The sequence below is a fragment of the Hyaena hyaena genome, unplaced genomic scaffold (assembly GCF_003009895.1).
Source record: "Hyaena hyaena isolate Hyena2069 unplaced genomic scaffold, ASM300989v1 scaffold_47, whole genome shotgun sequence".
Lineage (NCBI taxonomy): Eukaryota > Metazoa > Chordata > Mammalia > Carnivora > Hyaenidae > Hyaena > Hyaena hyaena.
The window spans coordinates 539,509-560,498 of NW_024080679.1; the positions used below are offsets into that span (position 1 = coordinate 539,509).

The window sequence follows — 20,990 nt, forward strand, 5'->3', positions numbered from 1 at the left end:
CGCCCGGCCCGGCCTTACTGCAGGCTCTTCCGACGTGCCGTTGCCTGTCTCTCCCCTGACTCAAACGGTCGCTGCCCCCAACCAGTGTTAGCGCTGGCCTCTCCCAGTCTGCCCCAGTTAATTAGCCTTCTCTACGTGACAGCTTTACAAGACTGGACAGAAGGCAGAACACCCATGATGTCGTGTGAATGAAAATACCAGCCGGCGGGAACGAGTGAGTAAGGATGGAAGTGACCCCACACCACGCCGAGTGCTGGACTCCGCCCATGGAGTTGTTTTGAAAGCAGCTGAAAAAAAAAGAGTTCAAGTCTTTTAGAATAATTACGGGTCCCTGAAATTAGCTTCTTAAAAGTAGGCTTTAAAGTCACTCTTGTATATTCAAATTATTTATAGGCCCAACGTTCCTAGTAAAATTTTGGGGTGTGATAGCTTACCATCTTATTCCACGCACCTTGTCAACACCAGAGATTCAATACTCTCGTTAGTGTCGCATTGAAAAAAAAATGGTTTCTTTTTGTGCCCTGAAATTGACCGAAAAGAAAGACTCCTGAAGTCTTGTACTTCAAGAGTACCTGAGGCTTTTAAAGCCCACGTCTAGTTTTCACTCCTGCCAGGTGTACAGTGAGGAACTTCGGGGCACAAAGGGAAAAGGGATGGCCAAGTGAACACTTCAATTAGGAGAGAACTGACAGCCATCAGGCTATAAAGCTGTCCCTTGGTGACAGCTTTTTTCTGTATGTGCTTCGTGACAACACATTTGGAAAGACCATTAACAGGTTTTACTCGTGGAGCAAGGCAAGGAGGGTCCACTGAGTCCCTTTTGAGGTTTAGAAGGTCATACAGAGGCCCCCTCGCTGGTCCACAGCGGTTGCTTTCCTTTCTTGGCAGAAGCACTTCAATGAGCTATTGGGAAAGGTTAGAATGGGAGCGAGCTCTTTGCCCGTGGACAAGACAGGACAGAAAGACCGCTCCATCCCAACAGCGGGAAAGGCTGACTGCATATGCTCTGTTATTTGACTTGTGACAACGTGGTGCTGGTTGGCCAAGGCTTCTCCTTACCAGAGTCCTAGAGTAGAGTTGTGGATCTTCATTCTGCATAGAAATCCTTTAAAAAGAGAGCATGGATACCACCAGGCTCCGCCAGCGACACCCCCCAATTTTGCAGTCACAAGAGGCAAGAGATCAGGTGTTTACGTTTTCTTGGAGGAACTAGTCCATTCTAAGCACGTCCCCAAGGTGGGAGTTAGGTTTCAAGGTGGAGACTACAGTGGGCCGCGGTGGTTCCCACCTGCGGTACGACCCTCAGGGCGTGCCCCTCCCCCCTCCCTCCTCCCCGGACCTCTGCCAGGGAGCGAGGCGGTGGTGTGTAGGTTTATGGGGGGGAATCTATTCCGGCCTCTTTGGACGCGTCCTCCCCTCCACGAAAGCAGGAGCCCCCCCCGCCCCCCCCCCCCGCTTGGATTACGTGAACTTTTAGGGGCAGCCAAAAAGTATCTACGGTGACGCGGCTCCCCGGGGCAGTTTCTGGAAACGTGACGATACCAACTCCCTGGCTCGGGCCCCCGGTCGCCAGTGCCACAGCGGTCCCCGTCAGCCTCTGCTCCCACCCCGGCTCTGCCTTGGAGCCCGCCGGCCGAGCGCGGCCTCTTCACACCTGATCGCCGCCCAGGTCCCACCCGTGCGCGGCGGGAAGACACCTCCGAGGTCCCGGCCGAGGGAGCGCGCGAGCCAGGGTGGGCGGCTCTGCGCCCCGGGGTGTCGGTGTGCGAGGCGGGACTGACAGACGCGCGTCCCGGACCCGCCGCCGCGGGGACGGGGCGGGGGGGGGGGGGCCGAGGTGTCGGAGGAGGTGGAGCCGCCGGGGAGGGGCGGTGCCGCGGGGAGCGGAGCCCGGCATCCCGCCCCCACCCCCTTCGGTGCCTTAGTCTGGGCGGTGACACAAAAAGCTCCCGCTCGGAGCCGAGCGCCTTGCGGCGGAGTCCTCCCCGGAGCACCGAGGGCGGCGGGCAGGTGGGGCGCCTCCCGCAGGGCCGAGCCGGGAGCCGGGGCTGCGGGCGCCGACGCCACGCTCCCCGCGCCCGCCCCGCAGCCCGCTGCGCGCGTCTGGCGGAGCGGGTGGCGGGCGCGCCGGGACCACCCCGCGATGCTGCCGCCGCCGCCGCCGCCGCCGCCTCTGTTGGGAGCGCCCGAGCCCGCTGCGGAGAGAGGTCGGTGACTTTCGGTTTGTTTCTCTGCTCCGGCCCTCCCGGGTCGGGGGGCGGCGAGAGGGGCGCGAAGGGATGGATGTCTTCGCCCCCGCGGCGGCCGCGGCCGCAGCCAGGGAAGCGGGGAAGGGGTGCCGCCGCCCCGAGTATCGGGGGGCGCCTTTTGGACAGTGGATGGGGGAGGCGGGCCCCAGGGGTCCCGGGGAGGGGAGCGCCGGCAGCGGCGGGGCAGCCCCCGGGCGCCGGGGAGGGGGGGTGTCCCCGGAGTTGCGTGTCTCCGGAGCGCTGGCGGAGTTGGGCTGGCGGCCGGGGCGGGGGAGCGGCGCTGTCGGCGCCTCGGCCGAGTCCTCGGATGCCCCCTGGAGCTCCGGTCCGAGGGAGCGCGTCTCGTGCCCGCGCAGCGCGCGCCCCTGAGGGTGCACGTGCGCGCGCGCCCCAGCGGCGCCCCCACCCCGCACGCACCCCGGGACGGTCCCCTAGCGAGCCCCCGGTCGAGCGCCTTCCCCCCGCCCCCCAAGAAGTTGCCCTGGCGCGCCGCTCCGCGGCCCCGGGGCCCCTCTCGGGAGGAGAGCGAGCGGTGGCGGGCCAGATGTTGGGGGTCTTTTGTGCGGACCCACGTGCCTGGGGTTCTTGCTCCTGGAACGCCAGCGGCAGGACAAAGCAGGCTGGACGCGTGGGACGCTGCACGCGAGGCGGCCGTCCCCGAGCCCGCCTAGGGTGGGGGTGGGGCGGGGGGAGCGCCGCACGGTTTTGGAAAGAGTAGAGAAATCGGCAAAACAGAGTGACAGTGACTTGATGAGGTGGCGGACGGGGGCGACGGAAGGGATGCTTGCGAATGCAGCGCCGCCGTGTGTGTCTGGGCGAGTGACCCGGCGCCCCGCATCCCCATATAACCTGGTTTACTAGTATATTTTCCTAGTGTGGGTTTGCCCCAAGATGTTATTCTACGCCTTCTCGTCTTTCTTTCCGTTTGAGGGGTTACAGTTGCTGGTAGAAGCTCTACCACCCGGGAACTTGGGGGCGGGGGAGACTGCAGCGGAGTGGGGGGAGGGGGGTATTTATCCTATGGAGACAATTAGGGAGCGTTACGCCCCCTCGGCGGCTGGCGGGCGCCCCACACCTCCGCCGCCTTCCTCTGCCTCCCGGTGCACCCACTCCACCGCCGCTGGCCGGGGAGGGTGCTTGGATTTCTTTCTCTGCTGCGCGTATCTAACCCTTACTGCATGTATTTCACTGCAGGCTGAACAAAGCTCGGGCTCAATTGTGCTTCCTGCTTGTCAGCCCTTGCCTCCCGAGCGCGTACCATTTCCACTTGATGTCATCACGCAGAAGGGGGTGAAAGGGACTCGGTGACAGCTGCAGGTAACCCCCAGTAGTCTGGGTCTCCGCCTGGGTGTCTCTGGGTCATTTGGGCCAGCAGTGATTGCATGGGGCTGTTTGGGTGGTTTCTGCATCCATTCCTTTCCTGTTTGTGTGCAGGAGCCTCGGGGGCTGCTGAAACTCCCGCTCCCGAGAAGGAAATTGCAAATGACTTTAAACGTTCCTTTTGAAGAAGTCAATGAGGGCAGGGTGCGTTTGAGGGTGAATAAATTACACCGGGTTTCTGCTGATGGGAATTTTGATATAATCAATACATAGGCAATTGTATCTGAATGTGGGGTTTGGATGTATGCCTGCTTTCTTATCTGTAGTGATTCGTTATGGATATCGCTTGTTGAAGAGGGATCGCTGTTCAGGCTGATTATAAATTTGACCAGTGCTCAATTAGGGCATTGGTCAAATGTAGTAACCTTCTTATGAAATAACGTCTCTCCTCCAGACCTTCATTGTAATAGTGTTTGCAATATCAGGAGGGACATGCCAGCAGTAAGTTACTGGGAGGTGGAAGGGAGGGCAGCTGGGAGAGCAGAAAGAGAACAGAGAAGCAGGAGCTTTAGTTAAGTTTCCATTTCCATAGCCATAAACCATTAGGCTCTCAGTCTGCATTTTATCTTTCGGTTGTTGGTTGATTCTTTTCCAAAAACTCTGGCCTCTACCTTTCTTTCCAAGGATAGTTCTGCTTTGATGTCAAGCTGACGAAATCTGGGGTTATCTCGATAGAGCTCAATGAAAACGTAACCTTCAGACACACCAGGACACCTTGGCCTTGGCATTGTCTCCTAGAGGGCAGAGCCCTGGCATCCTGCACAGAAAGCAGAGGTTAGGAATGGTGATGGGGGTGGACTCAAGGTTTCTTTCGCTGGGAGAAGGGATTGCGGAGGGCCACAGGCTTCTGTGCTCTGTCTTGCTCTGCAGACACAGCAGTGCCGTGGCTGTGGCAGACTCTCCCGTCACCATTTCCGCCCCCAAAGCCACTGAAAGGCAACATTTACAAACTTGAAAGATTTGTCATTCACCTCGAGGGTGGTTGCGTTTTGAAAGGTGACTTTAAAAAACGACAACACAGAAGTGACACTGGCATTTATCCTTATACTCAGAGCATCCAGAAATCACTGGGGGAGGTGAGGGAGTTATCTATCTGGTCTCAGCTAGAACAAAGGCCACCGCTTTGGGAAGATCGGATTCGTAATGCTGTTAGGATAGAGGTACTTTGACAAGTAATTTTAATGTCAGCAATAATGCAGGGTGTGTGCTGTGTTCCTGCAAGAGGAAAAGCCACGTGATGGGATAATAGGGATTGTTAATAATGCAATAGAAACAAAAGGGTGTGGTTTTTTTTTTAATAGAAAAAATAAATACCTCACACACAAAATTCCACATGGGAAAACAGCTGCCTGCACATGTAAACGCACGTCCAAGAACAAAGATAGCCATAGTGCGGTGTTAGGTTTCCTGTGGTTTTAAGCTGTGTGCAGTCATAAATCATAATAAAGTAGTGTATTGATGCTTGTTTTGTTTTGTTTTTTAGGTGGAGGTTCCCCGCCCCCAGATGTCTGCAGTAATGTGTTTAGCTGTAGGTTGGGGGAGCCCCAGAAGGTTATTAGACCCACCTTTGCGTCCAGTGCCCAAGTCCTTTCTACAGTGTTCATTTAATTCATTCAGCAGATGTTTATCAAGCGCCTGATAGATCGTAGACTGTGAAAAATGCCAAGGAGGGGGTGTCTGGAGACATAAAAATGAACCACCTTCAGGGAGCTTATTAGAGACCTGATTCTAATTAAATTCAAAGGAAGCTAGAGAGAGAAGAACAAAGGGTGGCATTGGACTGCTGAGGGAGGAGCATATGATCATTGAATGCCTCTTTCACTGGGGAGATCACTACTTCATAAGTACTAGACCTGTTGTCTGAAGGTGACCTTTTTTTCTTCAGCTAAATTCCACATGAGTGTTTAGATTTCACCATTGTTGAAAGGCCATTCTGTTTCATTCTCTCTTCCCTCAGAGTTGCTTGAAGCGGTCTATCCTGTCTGCACCCTCTACTTTTCAAAGAATTACTTGACTTTGGAAACAAACTCTGCTTATTTGTATTATCTGATTTAGGAGACAGTTTGGGAAGGGGAGGACTTTGTCAGGTTCTGTCTTTTATAAACAGCGACGTATCGGCAATATAGGTTGCGTTATGTTCCAGTGAGAAATCACCTCCAAATCTCAGTGGCTACACACAGATTCTTTCTTTCCCACACTGTGTGGCCTGCGTGGTCAGCAGGTGGGCCCTGCTCATCGTAGGCACTCGAGGACCCAAATTGATGGAGGTGTGATCTTGAGTGTGCGTAGGAGGTCACTGCAGTGTCGGAAAGGAAACTCTAGAGGATCTTGCTGTATTTGTGACGTGATCGGACCCACAAGGGACTCATGTTCCTTTGGCCACAACTAGTCCTATGACACCTTTCAAACCCCAGTTCAATATTTCTTGTCCGGAAAAAGGGAGAACTGGATATTGGTGAGCACCACTCATGACCTCCACAGGTGGTTTGGCCTAGATGAGGTTATGAAGTGTGTCCCGCGGGGCCAGCTCATGCTTCGTAGACACTGGCTGTTCACGAGCTCCAGGGCAGTGAATGAATGATAAATATCTTAGGGAGTCTGGTTCTACCCCAACATGCTATTTACTGATATGTTGGTGTTATACTTACTAACATGATTGCCCACGGATCATCAAATAAAAAATTACAATGTTCTCACTTTTTGCCTGTTTTGAGTAGTTGTTTATTCTGAAGCTATAGGCCGGGAGGTGCTTCCAGGGCTTGATCTAGGAGGTTCTGTGCTTAGCATTATGTAATAGAGAGCTGTTACTTACAGACTTTGTCTCCTTCACCATCTGCCTCTTGTCTAAGACTTACTGAGATTGTCTGGAATAGCCTGGGATAGAGAAGGAGTGGCCGTGGGCCTAATAAGGGCCACAGCTAAGATATGGGGGGGGGGGAGGGCAGGAATGTGTGTAGGGTGGCCTTGGGTCACCCCCTTGTTACTCTGACATTCAGAAAAAGCACTTTGGACATGCGCCATTTTCTGGTCACGGGACCAGCAGAACACCGGGTGAGTTCTAGAACATTCGTGCTTCCATCAGCAACCATGTTGACAATGTTGACAACGAAGGTGGTCAGTTTTTTTTTTTTATGTTTTATCTATTTCTAGGAGAGCGAGAGAGACAGCGTGAGCAGGGGAGGGTCAGAGAGAGGGAGTCACAGACTCTGAAACAGGCTCCAGGCTCTGAGCTGGCAGTCCGCACAGAGCCCGATGCGGGGCTCGAACCCACGAACCGCAAGATCATGACCCAAGCGAAAGTCGGACGCTTAACCGAGTAAGCCACCCAGGCGCCCCAAAGGTGGTCAGTTTTAACGCCTTCCTTGCCTCAGTGTCCCTGAAAATAGTTGGGTGCTGAGGGGGCAGGCATTGCAAGGGGCTGTGGATTAAGCAGTTGGTGTCTGGCAGAGAGATTTTGCCTTAGGAAGCGTCGGTTCCTCAAATACCTTTGTTCGTGTTGTGATACACGCGTGCATGGATTAGAATTTTTAGGATTTGATGAGTACCTCCAGCATAAGCGTGGAATTTAACAAAATAGTATTGCTTCGGCTCCGTAATCACCTTGCTGAAGTCATTTCTGTAGAGACGGCTCTCCTCAGACAGGCGGTGGGGTACGACGGCTGCTGGCCCCTGAGCCGCAGAGGCTGGAGGCCATCAGCCTTAGCCTCACAACGCGGAGGCTGCCCTCTGCTTCCCTGCAGTGACAAAATACTGCGCCCAAACGGAGGGAAGGTGGGAAACGAGGGGCTGAGAAACCAGCAGAGAGAACCAAATGTAACCCATCCGGGACCCCCAGGAAGCAACTCGGGGTGGATCGGGGCTGGGCTGAGGGCGAGGCCCGGGCCCAGCAGCAGGGAAAAGGAGGCCCCGAGGGGGCTAGGCTCGAAATAGATTTGGGAAGCTCCGCAATACGCTCCTGTATTTTGTTTGGCCTCTGGAGCGCCCACCGCTTGAAGGGCACGACTTTAATTGCCCGTGCAGGTGGCGGACACTTGCGGAGCGAACGCGGTGCCCGGGTTGCCCGGGCCCTACGTGCTGTGGCCGGAGGAAGCGCGAGGGAGGAAGGCGGTGGTCTTCCTGCCCCTCCCCCTTCTGGCCTCGTGAGCTGCGAGGTGTTCCCGGAGCCTGTCTCAGCGCTTGAAATCCCCGTTTGGATAAAATAAGTACTTGTCTTATGTTTAAGGATTTTTTTTTTTTTTTTTTTGTCCTGGATGACCTACTGTCATTGTAGACGTGAGGCCAGCAGTGTGCATGTGACTCGTTTCTCCTCTGGGTGGTCGTCAAGGCCTGTGGTTTTTCTGGCCCCGACCCTGTCTGGCTGCTGAGGCTTGGAGTGGGTTTTTTGTAGACTCGTAGGGGTGGGGGGATCTCCTTGCGATCTGCTGGGAGTGGGGAGCATGAATATGGGATGCCTTCGTTACCACCGGATTTATTCATTCCTGCGTACGTAACACTCACTGCAAACACCTCGCCGGGTAAAAGTTATTCTGACGTCACACAGGCTTCCTGGGCTATCACACTGCTCGCGGGGTAGGTATTGATCGAATGCAGACGAGCTGCTGGTCGAGGCAAAGTCATGATGAGGTGGAATCTTGGACTGCCATGTTCTGTGCTCGTGTTTTCTTTCTACTCCCCCCCAGCTACCTCCCAAGGAAATGTAACCCTCCTGACTCACTTTCCATTTATAAACCCAGACAAGCACACTTAATACACTCCTCTCTGAGGTTCTAGCAGCACTGATAAGGTTCTGGCAAAAGTTTGGACAGATAGGTGTGAAAATCCGGAGCATTCTTATTAATGTTGGAGTTCTGCTGATTAACCGATGAACTTAGATGTCTCCTTAGTGACAGTGCCCCGGTCTCCCTTAATTTCTGTTCCCACCGCCATATCCCAGATGGGGACATTATTCCTCTGGACTGTTAGAGCGGGTACCCTTACCTCCTGGCTTTTCCACCCTAATCTGTATCACAAAATTGCTGATACCCTTAGGACAGTAGGGCGTTATATTATAATTGTTCAATCCCTTGCTTAATAGGGAATGGCTTTTCACTGGCTTCTGCTGTTTGGGAACAAAGTTCCTATTTTTTTTAGTCTTCCCTTTATATTTTTCCCTGCCTAGACCCCAGACTTCATGTCCATCCCTGACTTTTTCTCTGCCTGACTTTAAAAATGGAACATTAGCTGGATGGTTAACACACCATTCCTCCCAAATGCCTCTGCTTAGCCTATTTTTTGTTGTTGTTGTTGTTGTTGTTGTTTTGTATAATTTATTGTCAAATTGGTTTCCACATAACACCCAGTGCTCATCCCAACAAGTACCCTCCTCCATTGCAGAGCCTGTTTTAAAACTCTGGAATATTCCATGGCCTACAATGTCCTCTCCCTATACTCTGTCATTAAAGGTGTGACTTGGCTCTTAACTCTTCTAAAAAATTTAAGTCTGTGACCTCAGCCCGTCGCACTTCTTCCCTCCTTCCAGGTTCTCTGGCAAAATTGCCTACATCTCTCATTTCATTCAACAGTCATTCATTCGTTCTATGAAGGGCACTTATCATAGATTGTCTTGTAATATCACCTGAGATTGAGGCTTCTTTTTCTTTCTGTTTAATTGCAAGGAACAGAAACCCACTCAAGCTAGTTCACATAAAGGGAGATCTACTGAAAAGATGCCTCAGGATGGGAATGGGACTTTTCCAGTCTCTGCTCAGCTCAGGGGAAGGGTGAGGGATCTGGTTTCCTCCAAGGGGGCCTTCGAGCTGGTGGATGTAGGGACTGAAACCGGCACAATCTCTTTCTCTTGCGGGCTCCTTAGAGATGAACACTGGATGAGGTTTGAACCTATTTTGTATTCCCCACCATGTTTGTACAATGTAAGGGCTCAATAAACACTCAGTCATTGATGAATCTTTGACAGCACAGAAATAATCATGACCCACGGTGATAAAGGAATTATGGATGCTTTTGGCCGTAGACCTACAGGAAGTTCATAAGAAGGAAACTTATTTTTAAGAGCTTCCCTTACTTCCATTAATAATGATTAAATATTGAATCAAATTAGAGTTGCCAGGCTGCATTGTACATTTCAATGGTCGGGAAGTGAACATTCTCTCTGAGGGTCATCGTTCTAACAAAATGAATTGCTATTGGTGGTCTGTTTTTCGATTTCGGTTTGTCTGCTTCTCCCCAAACAGCAACAAAACAAACAAAAACGTCTTCTCCTTCGTGACATATAACAAGCCGGGTTAGAACTTTACACTCCATAATCTCAAGGCCACCCCACACTCTCAAGAAGCAGACTGCAGTTTGGGCTGGACCTTAGGTGACATTGCCCGCAACTGTCTACCATATCTCCCTTCGTAATTAGCTTTTCACCAAAAAGCCTTTGTGATGGACCTCTGGTCTGCCCTGCCTCTCTGGATTTTGGAATACTCATTCACATGATAGAAACTTTTGTTTAACACTTGGAATGCTTGATCATTATGGATAGCGTTATTATGAAAGAGGAAATGTGTTCAGCTGCTTGAAGAAAATGGCCAGGAATACATTAACATGGAAATAATGTTCTCAGTTTGAGGGATGATGAATGGAGCAGAGATAAATGTCTCAAAAACAAAGTATTTGGTGTGATAATTCTCTTCCAGTTGTATTGCTCTGGGGGTGGGTTTGTAAATTGCTTCCTTGCAGGTTAGTAGGAGATTAAAAGTGGTTGATTAACCACTAAAAGTATGTTGGAGATTAAAAGTATGTTGGAGAACGTACGGATAGATCTCTGGACCTTGTTTAGAGAATTTGGCCCCTTGTTGTGTGAGACATAAGGATTAGGTCACTTTAAGTGATTAATAGCTAATTCAACCATACAGGTAGAGAGCCATCCTTATCTGGGGTAAGTACTTGTCCATAAAGTCCTGCTTCATCATGCTAACATGTAAGAAACCCAAGGTAGGAATCCATCTATTCACCTCTGGTGATGGGTAAAATAGCATTTGAAACACTGAGAGTCAGTGACTTAAACCCCATATTAGATATAAAATTGTATATATTAATTTTATTCAAATACTCAATGCCTACCATTTGCTAGGCACAATTCGGTACAATTCTAAGTAAAATCTTTGCCTTTCCTTAGCTTAATGTACAAACTTGTAATTAATTGGTTTTCTGCCTTTTTTTTTTTTGCAGTGGCAAAGCTAAGAGGGGACAGAATAAAAGAAATGCATCTCATACTCTTCCTCTCTCAATTATTGATCCCTTACCATCCGTAGCCACCTTACTTGATCCTAATTTAGTTGAGTGATTAAAAACATGGAATTTTTGAAGCAAGATGGGTTTGGGTTCAGGTGTTGGCTGTGCTGTAATGACCTTGAGTAAATCAGGTCTGACTGGGCCTTGGTTTCTTCATCTGGAAAATGGAGGGACAGTCAGCCTCAATGAGTTATTTGCGAGTAAGTCAGATCATTTACATAAGGTGCTTAGCGTGTTGCCCTGTGCATCGTAAACACTGCATAATGGCGGCTATTATTAATGTCCATTTTATTTAGCATCTACCATCCACCAGCCTTGGTGTTGAGTTCTGGAAATCTCGGGATGAATAGTTGTAGTCTAAACTGAAGAAGCTCTTTAACCAGCCACGAGGATAACCATGTCCGCGTAGCTACGGCCTTTGGCATTTTTATGAGAATTTGCTTTGTATGTCATATCATTGGAGTCTTGTCATTGGAGAGTCTCTGTGAAGCTTTGCTTCAATGATGTGGAGTTTACAATGATAGGCCTTCTCAGGAGGAGGCAGAGAGGCCCTGAGGCCGCCCGCAGCGACCTCAGGCCTTCCTCACAGAACACCAGACTCCTTCCCCTGCGGCCTCGCTCCTCCCAGGCGCAGCAATGGTCTGGGTCCCTAGGGTCTGGTTCTTGGGGTGTAGATTTCCCACTGACTCAGCTTGTCCAGGACTAAGAGGATCCCCAGGTGGAGGGACTTTTCTGTTTTAAAACCAGAACAGACCCAGGAAACCTAGGATGAGTTAATCACCCTACTAATCACCCCTACGTAGGGGTCTGGTGCTGGTTCTAGGATTGTCTTTGAGCATCCCGAGCAGGCACTGGAGACAGTTCACATGGTTGGAGATGAAGCTGTCCTCAGACAAAAGGCAGGACGCCAGCGTGGCGTTGTCAGTCCTTTCTTTATGAATCTTTTTTTGGAATGGGATCTTTATTATTATCATTGCCCTCTTTATTAAAGAAGAGATCTCTTTAGCACGGGCAGGAAAGGAAACCGGATTGTATGATGTCAAGGTAAAGTTCATGGGATCTTTAAAAAATGCTCCACAAACCATGGTGCCTAACTGTGCCTGGTAGGGTTGTTGCACAGGGCTTGGGGCACAGTCGACATTCAGTAAATGCTTGTTGAGGGACTGGTGGGAATCTTTAACCGTAATCTTTGAGAGCTGGGTTCCAGTTCAGGGCTGGGCTGCTGATCTTTGTAGGATTTCAGTCTGGGCCCTTTGACGGCTGATTTGAAAATGCTTGCACCTGGGTCTGCTCTGGGTTCCCTTGTGGTGCAGATATCTTGAGTGTTTTTAATGTATGAGCTTCTGCTCTTGACTGTTATTATTTTTTCTTCTTCTTGGTGGAACCCTGTGACACTAGCTGATGAGTTGCCTTGTCTTTTGTCTGCAGCTGAGGATGCTTCTGGAATGCGCACATGTTGTGAACATAACGGTAGTGTGATAGGAGTGCTTGTGAGCACAGTGCCCAGTGCTTCCTCCCAGAGTCGAGGGAGAGATTTCCCGATGAATCTGTTCGTTCCAGGTAGGGGGTGGGAAGGGAACCAGGCCGCTCTACTGAGTGGAGATAGCCAGAGCCTGGGCTCCAATTTGCCGACATTCCCTCTTTCTGAGTCTCCATTACTAACACATGGGATTGATGGCAACCGATAAGGCCCTTGGATAAGCCAGAGATTGTTCTAGTCTTTAGCTGATGCTAAAGTGATAACCCTTTGTGTTCTGTTTCTTTTTGGGAAGTGTAACTATTTATCTGGGGATGTTAGGACCTGTAGCAAATTGCCAGAAGCAGTAATTAGCTTGGTAGTTCTGCCCAAACCCCATGCACACAGCACCTGAGGGCAATTGCTAGACATTCACGTCACTCCTTGAACTCAGATTCCCGAGTAATCACTACTTGAACCGAGAAATCACATTCATTTGTGTCCCTGATAAGCCAGATTTCTTCATGGGCTATTGCCTCACCTAAGAGAAAGGTAAATGGTTTGTCTGTGGAAGGGGAAACTCATAGGCAAGCAGAATTCATTTTCTCAATTGCCTTTATTTCTACACACGGATGCTAAATACTAGTTGAAAGAGTTAGTGTTTCTTTGCAGAATCACCCGCTTCCTTTTCTCCCCGCGACAGTCGAGTCGGAGCTATCAAAAACAAACCGTTCGCACACCTTGAGTTTATGTCAAAATAATAAACAAGGTATTTGAGAGCCGCATCTTACTGCAGTCATTCTTTCCTACAAGGAGGTCTTTGATTTTGTAAGGAAAAAATGCCTTCACTAAGGAGTTAAAAAGAATACGTTAGATTTTACCCCAGATTTCTTACACCTTATTTGTGAAACCTGTCCATGGAGAGTGCCAAACCCTGTCTGTTAAGTTGCTCCTTAAAATAACACCCTCAGGAATCAAGGCTAGTCTGCAATGGAAATTGAAAAATAGATGCTGTCCAGACAGTTTAGAATTCCTTGTAAATTAGGAGGGCAGTGGTCATCAATTTTGAAGTGTAAATGTGCTTCGGCCTCAGTCCTCTGGTTGCCTTGGCTTTCATTGGGTCCTTGTCCTTGACTCACGGCAGAGGGCATCGCCATTAGATTCTGTTGCTACTCTTAGTAAAGGTGAATGGGCTTCACGTGGAGGTCCACTTAGAACACCCTAGAAGTGGGTTGTTTTCGCAACAGGAGGAGGCATTTCTGCACGGGCTATAGTTCCTCTGGGTTCTGGAGTCTACTTCCCTCGGTTTAACTTCTCCTTTGAGATTCTGACTTGTAAAGAAACAAATTTCTTCCTTTTATGAGGCTTTTTAGTGCTAGGTGACTGGTGTCGTTCGATATAATCTATAGTACTTAACAGCTAAATACACTTTGTTTTCCCAGAGCTGATCACAGCGAAAATGAGAAAAGGAGAGAGAGGGACAACAGTTGGAGGGCGGAAAAGTGAGTTAAAGCGAATAACAGGGTAAATAATTTTGTAGGAGTGTGGTATTTTTTTTTAAACTCAATTTTAGCTTCAAAATCAAGAACAACTGTTGTTTACATGGTGGTATTGGCTTCGTAATTAAAAGCATCTTGCCCAAAGCAAATTGACGTTGTTATTAATAATGCATGTTCTACAGAATGACATGGAAGTTTATCAGATGCTTTCCTTCCCAGACTGTGTTGGATTCCACTGTTTGGACTGACAACTGCAAGAAAGCAGGGGGGGATGGGGAGATACCTATAATACAGAGATAACATAACATTTATTATAGGCTTCAGGCGCAGCCCTAACTGCTTTAAGCATGTTATCTGAGAGGCGGTGGATCCTGGAAAGTTAGCTGACTTGCCCACGGTCACCTGGTGAGTTTATGCCAGAGCTGAGACACGAATGTGTGTACTCTGTGCTCTGATCCACAGCCTGGGAGCCACATTCACAACTGAGATTTGGGATTGAAAAAAATGCGATAACGCTTTTTTAAAAAATGGGTTCAGTGTAATATAATTTAAACAGAGATCTGACTGCTGCACTGTTCTGTCTCTGGGAATCAAGATGGATGATTTGGGTCTGCATCTGCCTCAGTCAGTTTGATGTTGACTTTGAGGCCACGTGGTTTGGAAGAGTCAGTGATGGGATCTGCTGGGAAATTTGCAGTGAGATTTCCGACTGTTATCTGAGCTTTGCCCTGTGCTAACAAGTTTTTATGTAGGTTGGTGGTGTGAATTGTTTCTTGAAGGGCCACTTGACTGAGAGCCAGTGCATGTAGCTGGGAGCTTAAGACTTTCGCAAAATACGCTGCTAAAACATTGTTTGAACAAAAAAGCATTTCTTACAATCGCTTCTCCTCTGGTTACTGTTCTGCCCAACACCAAAATAGATCATATCCTTTCATACTGCCATTCCTTTGTTCGTGTAGTTTCCTCGTCCCGGAATGCCTGGTCTCCCCACTGCCCCTTCCCACAAAAACATCATGTCTTGATGGAAAGCTGTAAGTATATGCTTGCTTCAAGACTTCTTCTCATTCCACCGCCTTATGGATTCTCCAGTTCTCTCAGGAAGAAAGATTAGTTTTCCTTCCAGTTCTTAATTTGTATTTTATTTTATTTTGTTTTGTTTTATTTTATTTTATTTTTTAATATTTTTATTTATTTCTAGGAGAGAGAGAGAGGGAGATACAGACTCTGAAATAGGCTCCAGGCTCTGAGCTGGCAGTCAGCACAGAGCCCGACGCGGGGCTCGAACCCACGAACCGCGAGATCATGACCTAAGTGAAAGTCGGATGCTTAACCGACTAAGCCACCCAGGCGCCCCGAGTTTTTCTATTTTACTGGGAATGTGTGGTTTTTAGGTTTAGGCATTTATGAACATTAGTATTAGAGTGTGTGTGTGTACGTGTGTGTATCTCCTAATACATGGAATCAATCATATTGTCTAGGAATTGGATTACCTAGGAATAGGATTGCTATGTCATAGGGAATGCATATATCCAACTTTACTAGNGGACGCTTAACCGACTAAGCCACGCAGGCGCCCCAATTTGTATTTTATTTTAGAGGGGGGATGGAGAGAACCTTGAGCAGGCCTCGTGCCCAGCACAGAGCCCCGCACAGGGCTTGATCCCATGACCTTAGGATCATGACCTGAGCTGAAAATCAAGAGTCAGACACTCAGCTGACCGAGCCACCCATGCACCCACCCCCCCATTTGTTCTTTTTAATCCTACTTACCTCTGTGTGTGATGATTTTGCATGTGGCTGCCTCCCTACTCCACTAAGAGTTCTCTGACTACAGGGACCTTGTCTTGTTCAGGAGCTTGGATGAATGGATGAAGGAATGAACAAGTGAACGAACAAACTTGGTATGTAGATTGGTTGGGATTGATTAGAGTGTTTCTTCGTGAAAAAATTGTGGTAGACCTGAGCATTGACATGTTGTTTGATGTTGGTGACTGGTTAGAGGCTTACCAGAATCTCAACATTATTGATATTGGGGACTGGATGATTCGTTGTTGCGGGGAAACTGACCTGTGCACTGTGGGGTGTTTAGTAGCATCCCTGGGCCCTACCCACTAGATTCCAGTTGCCTCGTTATGACAGTCAAAGATGTCTCCAGACATTGCCGGTGTCTCCTGGGGGTCACAGTTGTTCCCAGTTGACAACCAGTGTGCTAGGCTCCTTTCTGCATGTGGGTGGGGCCGTGGGACTGACTCTCCCCAACAGGATGTGTATGAAAATGAGAAGCCATTAAGGGGGGGGGTGTGCCTTTTCCATATTTGTGGTCTTTCTGGTCTTCTGGCCAGCTGCAGGGAGAGGAGTGGGAGAGAACCATGAAGCCCTAGGGTATGACAGAGCCACGAGATCAAAGAAGCCTGGGTCCTGAATGACTGTGGAGCAGAGCCTCCCTTACCAAGCTGCATTGGAATGCAGTGTGAAGAAGCAATTAAATGATTTATTACATTCTGCCAGTGAAATTTGGGGGTTCTTTATTCTGGCAGTCAGTCTACCCTGCCTAACCTTCCCTGACATTTGGATGAAGAGACCTTGTTGGAGTGGCCATGCCCATATTCCAGGTAGTGAGTAAAAACAAGACATTCCAGCCATGGAAAAAGAGACAGGTATTTTTGTTTGTTCTTGTATAGCGTCAGCCTTAGTGCTCTTAAGTCTTTTAATTTCTATACTTTGTCAGAAAATGAGGTAACGATAAATGAGTGAATTTGTTATTTCCACCACTCTGGTCATTTGGACATGTGAATGTTGAGCTGTAAATAACTTTAGTAAAAAGTAATAAAACATCAAACGTCCTGGTAGGTTTCACTTTGCTGTGTATAGATATGTGTCTGTAATGCAAGTTCAAGTTGAGGTATTTGTGGCAATTTAGGTCTAATGCATTTTAACATTTTGCGGGGGGTGGGGGGAATGACAGGTGTTGATACCCTATAGTCACAGCTGTTCCCCACACCATTAATTAATAAGTCTCTGTATGATGTGATGGGCTTTGCAACCGAGTCATATATGCTTAGTCCAGCTGAATGCTATGGATTAGTGCCCTTTAAAAATCTGACCCCAAAAGCTTGCTTATCAGACAGAATTCAGGGTGTAGTTCTCGATTTCTTTTGCAGCCGTTTGTTGCATGTGTGGTTGTGTCCACACAGAGCCACTGACTAAAACGCGTAAGTCAAACGGTTTCATTTGGCATCCATCTGGAGGACAACAGCAGGGTTGTTTGTGGGAGACAATGGCTGTTTGTGGGTGAGCCCTGTGGGGGCTGAGGGCTTTGTGTTTGGTTCAGTGGTCGAGGTGCCCGCTCTGTTTGCACAGCGTCCCATCTGTGGGACAAAGAGCCACCCCTGCTGAATTTTGCCCTACCTGTCTGCCAAGTCAGAGAATTCCTATCAGGAAGTAGAGTAAATGTGGACTGATGATTTTAAGATGGTAAAGTCCCCCTTTCTAGTTAAAAATCCTCTTAGGCATCTTAACTACCAAGAGTCAGATTCTTGTGTCCTTCCCCCCCCTCCCCACCATAGAACGCTTTCACAATAATAAGACTAGACTAGCTAACATGGATGACATTAGTCGTATGCCAGGCTCTGAGTGTTTTGCATAAAGTGTGTGCCTAATTCTCACTGCAGTCTGAAGGGGAAGGTACTATTAATATCTCCATTTTAGTCTGTCTATTTACAAGAAATTGAGGCTACATGACTTGCCCAAGGTCACAGAGTGAGTAAATGGCAGAGTGTGGATTAGAGAACTCAGTCACAGTGGCTCTAGAGTTGATGCTATGAGCCACCGCAGTGTGCCACCTCAGAGTCTCCATTCTCTTTAGGAGACTCGCTTGCTCTGAGATGCTCCGTAATTTCATGAATTCAGTGAACATCTGTATATGAGGCTTAAAAAGAGTTATTGATATTATTGCTTTATTTTTGCATTGTTTGAGCATCATTTCCTAATTTAGCTGTCAACTGATACTCTTGCATCTTCTATAACTCTTGGCACAATGCTTCCTTGTAAGAAGGTACTAATGTAGATGTTGGTTTGATTATTTTCATACAGAGATGCTCCTTTAGGAGGTCACCTCTGTTGGGGTAAGAATACATGTACACAAGGCACTCACATGCCAGGTGGTATTGGATGAAGTGGTACTGGAATTCAGAGGGAGAGATTACTCGGGCTCAAGGATTTAACATGGCTTCATGCAAGATGATGCTCTTGAAGTGCAGGTAGTAATCCAGACATGTGGGCAGTAGAATGACATTCCAGCAACGGCAAGGTGGTGGGGGAGAGTGGATGTTGTCTTCTGGACACCAAATAATGCTTTATGACTACAGCATGGAGGATGTGAGCCGGATTGGTAGGTAAGAGATCAGAATAGCTGGTGGGAAGGTGTGGGGGGTGGGGCTCTGGGATTTGTTTGGCAGGAAGTCATTGATGGCCTGGGGGTTGGGGATCATGTGGGTTTGAAGCTGTGTTTTTGGAAGCTTAATCTGGCAGCAGTCATAGTGGATTGGAAAAGACCTATGTTTTCACTCATATGTGGATCTTGAGAAACTTAACAGAAGACTATGGGGTAGGCGAAAGGGAAAAATATAGTTACAAACAGGGATAGAGGCAAACCATAAGAGACTCTTAAATACAAAGAACAAACTGAGAGTTGATGAGGGATGAGAGAGAGTGGAAAGCAGGCGACGGGCATTGAGAAGGACACTTGTGGGAATGAGCACTGAGTGTTGTATGGAAACCAATTTGACAGTAAATTATATATATATATATATTTTTTTAGTAAATTATATTTTTAAAAATCATCAAAATTCAACTTCCCATTTACTCAAAAAAAAAAAAAAAAGGAAAAGACAAAGGTGGGGAGACCAGCTGGGGTCCAGAAAAGATGTAGTGAAGACCTGCATCCCAAGAAGAGAGCCATAGGAATAGAAAGGATGCATGAATGTGAGAGACATTTTGGAGACAAAATCAGTGGAGTTTTAGAGACTGGTTCAATGAGAGGAGGGAGGTAAATAGGTTTTCAAGTCTGGGGCGCTGGGTGAATGACAGTAACAAATGTAAAATTATATGGAAAAGACCAGATTTGGAGGAGTTAAAGAGTTCTCTTTGGACATGGCACTTGGAAGAGAGGTCAGAGCTATACCTTTGAGAATAATCCACATCTAGATGGCCGTGGTGAGCCTGAGGTTGAACCATGTTGCCAAGTGGGAGAGAGAGCCTCTGCGAGCTGGTTGTGAGAGAACATAGGTCGAAAGGGAGGTGAGAACAAGGAAAACACATTTGTTTTCTGGAGCCGAGGATACTTGCATGTTATTGAGAATTGAAAGTGACCTCATGTCATAGTATAGCTTAATTTATGTGTATCGTTCCCAAACTGATTATGATTTCTCCTAGATTTAAGTATTTGAGCTGTTTTACAGACCGTGCACAAAGAGTGTTCCACATGGGGAATATTGGGAATATTGGAAAGCTGGTTGGACGACGCTCGGCTCATCTGAACGGCTGAGTCACCAGCCCCTGGGCGAGCTCAGGCTGCCTTCGTCTCGTTGCCTCCTTGAGGATGCCTGCCTTCTCTTTCTTCTTAGTCCCTCTGTTCAAATCCCGACTCTTCCTCTGATACCCTGCTCAAATCGCATTTCAGAATCCCTGATGATTGCTGCCGACAATGACCCAATGACCTTCGCTGCTTCCTACATCTTGCAGACCTGATGTAGGTCCTGGGGGCGGCTCCCTGCGGACTGGTGATAGATGTGGCTTCTGGGAGTGCTGCGCCCGCCCTGCGCATCTTCGCGTCTCAGGGACCTGGCTTATTTTTCCCACCAGCAAATGTCATAAACTGTTATCCTGTGTATCTAACTGGCTCTTTAATCTCCTTAAAGACTGCAGTGATCTAACACTTCCTTATATCCCCCCCACTATTTTGGATATTGTATCTTCATGCTACTGGTTGCTTAAGGGCTGTATCATCGGGAAGTTTTCTTTTCTCCTTGGGGTCCTGCATCTTCGTAGTTGAGTCTTGTATTGGCAACTGGAAGTATGATATGTTGGTTACCACCCCTGGCTTAGTTTATATTCTACTCAAAAGACATATTGACTATCTTGATTGATTCTTCTCTCTCCGGTCAGTTAATGCGCTGTGAAACTAGCAGCTAGGGGATAGTACTGGGGCAGATTGCCCTGTAGTGTGGCCTTCGGTTTCGTGTAAGATGTTGGGAGTAGATTTTCAGGAACCAAAATATACTTGGAGCCTAAGTGGTTAGGACAGTAGTAGAGACCTGGAATTAGTTTTTCTATTTCTACAATTATATTAATCAGATGAAATTTATTTAGCATGGTTTGTGGAGAGCTCACAAATACATGGAATAAAACTTCACGTTTAGATAGATTAGGAAAATCTTTTGGGGACAGGAGAGGCTTTCCTTTTCCTTTTTTTTTTTTTTTTTTTGAGTCAGACACTTAACCAACTGAGCCACCCAGGCACCCCTCTTTTTTTTTTTTTTTTAATGTTTATTTATTTTTGAGAGAGAAACAGAGATGGAGTGCGAGCAGGGGAGGGGCAGAGAGAGCAGGAGACACAGAATTTGAAGCAGGCTCCAGGCTCTGAGCTGTCAGCACAGAGCCTGACGCAGGGCTCGAACCCACAAATTGTGAGATCATGACCTGAGCTGAAGTCGGACGCTTAACGGACTGAGCCACCCAGGCGCCCCCTTTTTCCTTTTGTGGGGTTTGTTTACTAGTGTGATCTCTGCCCCATCAGCCTCAGAAAGTCTAGAATAATCAGTGCGATTAGTTCAAATCTGCTGCCCTGCGCTCTGCTCTGGCTGGTTCCGTTGTCTCAGAAAACGAGTCTGCTTTCTTTGGATTATGGAGAAGGAACTTTATTCCTTCAGAGAATGTATCAGGTGGACTGATGTTCATAAGGGACTGTTGGATAATCCAAAGAAAAAGAAGCAAATGGCAGTGGCGTTTGGAGATGGCTTATGGAAATGGCAATATTTTGATAAAATTTTATTTTGTTTTTTTAAATTTTTATTTATTTTGAGAGAGAGAGAGCACGTGCCACAAGCTGAGGTGGGGGGGGTGGCAGAG

At 48.1% G+C, this 20,990-nt stretch overlaps 1 protein-coding gene across 2 annotated transcripts in view; it reads left to right on the forward strand.

Annotated features, from left to right (window-relative positions):
• The first annotated feature begins 2,173 nt into the window (after positions 1–2,173).
• The window catches only part of RNF152 (ring finger protein 152), a 72,238-nt gene continuing 53,421 nt past the window's right edge, over positions 2,174–20,990 (forward strand). The window contains exons 1-2 of one of the 2 annotated variants that reach the window (XM_039230528.1): positions 2,174–2,207; positions 3,444–3,566. The gene's annotated coding sequence lies outside the window, so the exon portion shown is untranslated. The remainder of the gene's footprint in view (positions 2,208–3,443; positions 3,567–20,990) is intronic. The other variant, XM_039230529.1, reaches the window with a different exon arrangement.